A 3134-nucleotide genomic window follows, 5' to 3' on the forward strand; every position below is an offset into this window, starting at 1 on the left:
GGGGGGGGATCCCTGCAGGGAACCGTGAGTGACAGTCACCGATCTCTGCAGGGACAAGATCGAGAAGTGAGCGAGCGACGGTATGTGTTCGCTCACTTCCCGACCTATTGAGCCGACCTGTGACAGATCCATCTAGAAGTTTGTACAATATAAGAGACGTCTGGAGGGAATGAACATATAAATGTAACCAGTGCCACTAACACCCTTTAAGTCGTAAAGAACAGAGTGAATGGGGAAAATGCGGCATTATGTCCACTAGATGGAGCTGAGGATCACAGGAAATGCATATTAGGAAGGAGATACAATGTTACAATTCAAGAGACCACTGGAGGGAAAGAGGATATAAATGTCACCATCACTCTCCCTGTAGTATCAATGGTTACAGTATATGTTCATTTTCTCCAGTGGTCTCTTGAATTGACCACTGGAGAATACAATGTTTTAATTCAAAACTCGGTGTATATAATAATCCGGCCACTCGGTGTATATAATAATCCGGCCACTCTGTGTATATAATAATCTGACCACTCAGTGTATACTGTGAATGTAACCATTGATACTACGGGAAGAGCGATGGTGACATTTATATGCTCATTCCCTCCAGTGGTGTCTTGACTTTCAGAAAATATATAATGTTTGGGGGGTTTGAAGTAAATTTAAGGTCTAAAATGTGGAATATAACATGTGTGCAAAAAAACAGGGGGGGTGGGGGGAAGGCCCCGGCAGCAAAAGGGTCCTTAAGGGGTTAATGACCCCCTAAAATCAAAATTATGTTATCATAACATACATTTCTGTAAACATTAAAAGGCAACAAATGAATTATAATACAGACCGATATTAGACGTGGACATTACATCCCAGATCCCGTATATAGACAGAAAGAACATTGTTGCAATACCGGGACTTCAGACGTGTCAAAGATGAAGAATATTTCAGAGAAATGACAATATTATTAGTTGTATTATTTATTATATTTTATTACAAACTGAAAACACATAAAAAGTAACCAAATGTTTCACATACATGACGGATGGGAAATAAGATCATGTACAGCCCATGTATCTAACCTTCACCATACAATGGCCATCAAGATTATACACATACACTATGCCTGGAGAATGCCTGGAGGTCGTCCCATCATGGCCGCCCATCAAAGAGAGGTGGGGAAAGCTTTCCTAGATCCCGGCCCGGAACATCTGGGAGACGCGTCTATAAAGCTGATATCATATATAAATATATACACTTAATATAGTATTCTCATAAGCCAACCGATCCTAAAGAAATCACCATTCCCGGTACTCTCTCTGAACGCTGAGCTTTATATATATAGAACATTGGAACGCTGGCGGCTCCATACCGCACCCAAAATGATCCTAATGGGGTCAGGGAGCGATATATTTCGTGCGGAATCGATTTCATAATATCTCCTTCCTGTAATTGTTGCAGAAATGAACCTTAAAAAAATTGCATGAACCCCGGCGATCATTAATATTCATGACTCTATGCTGTCCGTGCGTGCATACATATGAAGGAGGGAGCGAGGCAAGGGGGATCCTTATTCTAAGTCCCAGCTTTGGTCATACGCCTGCTTTATATGCATGTGCGCAGGCTCGTGTCCTGCCATGATCATTCACATGCTGCTGTCATGTATTTAACAATAAGCAGTTATTGCCCTTCTATTGCTATTGCCATCCTCTCCTATCCTGTTCTATCCTATCTGATCCCATCTTTCCCTATCCAATCCTACCCTACCCTATCCCATCTCATCCTATCTGATCCTACCCAATCCTACCCTATCCCATCTCATCCAATCTGATCCTACCCAATCCTACCCTATCCCATCTCATCCAATCTGATCCTATCCAATCCTACCCTATCCTATCCCATCTCATCCTATCTGATCCTACCCAATCCTACCCTATCCCATCTCATCCAATCTGATCCTATCCAATCCTACCCTATCCCATCTCATCCAATCCAATCCTATATTCTATCAGATCCTATCCTATCCTATCTGATCCAATCCTTCCCTATCCAATCCTACCCTATCCCATCTCATCCTATCCAATCCTATCCTATCCCATCTCATCCAATCCAATCCTATATTCTATCAGATCCTATCCTATCCTATCTGATCCTATCCTTCCCTATCCAATCCTACCCTATCCCATCTCATCCTATCCAATCCTACCCTATCCCATCTCATCCAATCCTATCCAATCCAATCCTACCTTATCCCATCTCATCCAATCCAATCCTATATTCTATCAGATCCTATCCCATCCTATCTGATCCTATCCTACCCTATGCTATCCAATTCAATCTTACCCTATCCCATGCTATCCTATCTGATCCAATCCTTCCCTATCCAATCCTACCCTATCCCATCTCATCCTATCCAATCTACCCTATCCCATCTCATCCTATCCAATCCTACCCTATCCAATCTCATCCAATCCTATCCAATCCTACCCTATCCTATCCCTTCTCATCCAATCCAATCCTATCCAATCCTACCTTATCCCATCTCATCCAATCCAATCCTATATTCTATCAGATCCTATCCCATCCTATCTGATCCTATCCTTCCCTATCCAATCTACCCTATCCCATCCTATCTGATCCTATCCTACCCTATGCTATCCAATTCAATCCTACCCTATTCTATCCCATCTCATCCAATCCAATCCTATCCTATTCCATCCTATCTGATACTATGCTACCCTATGCTATCCAATCCAATCCTACCCTATCCAAAGCTATCCTATCTGATCCAATCCTTCCCTATCCCATCTCATCCTATCCAATCCAATCCCATCCTATCTGATCCCATCCTACCCTATCCAATCCTATTCCATCCTATCCTATCCTACCCTATCCCATCCAATCCTACCCTATCCTTTTCTATCCGATCCTATTCTATCCTATCCTATCGTATATTATTTAATCCGATCCTGTCTTATTTTACTCTATTGCAGGAAATATGTTGGGTGTTTGTTGCGTGTTGCGAGTCATTCTTCCGGCCCACCCTGAGGACTCCCGCCATTCCTACTGGTCTTTCTCATCTTTCTCATTATTTTATGTGAAGAAGAATGGGGGGGGGGGGGCGAAGCCACATGAGTATGTGTAGAGAA

This window comes from Nanorana parkeri, unplaced genomic scaffold (genome assembly GCF_000935625.1).
Source record: "Nanorana parkeri isolate BGI_ZX_2015 unplaced genomic scaffold, ASM93562v1 scaffold622, whole genome shotgun sequence".
Taxonomy (NCBI): Eukaryota; Metazoa; Chordata; class Amphibia; order Anura; family Dicroglossidae; genus Nanorana; species Nanorana parkeri.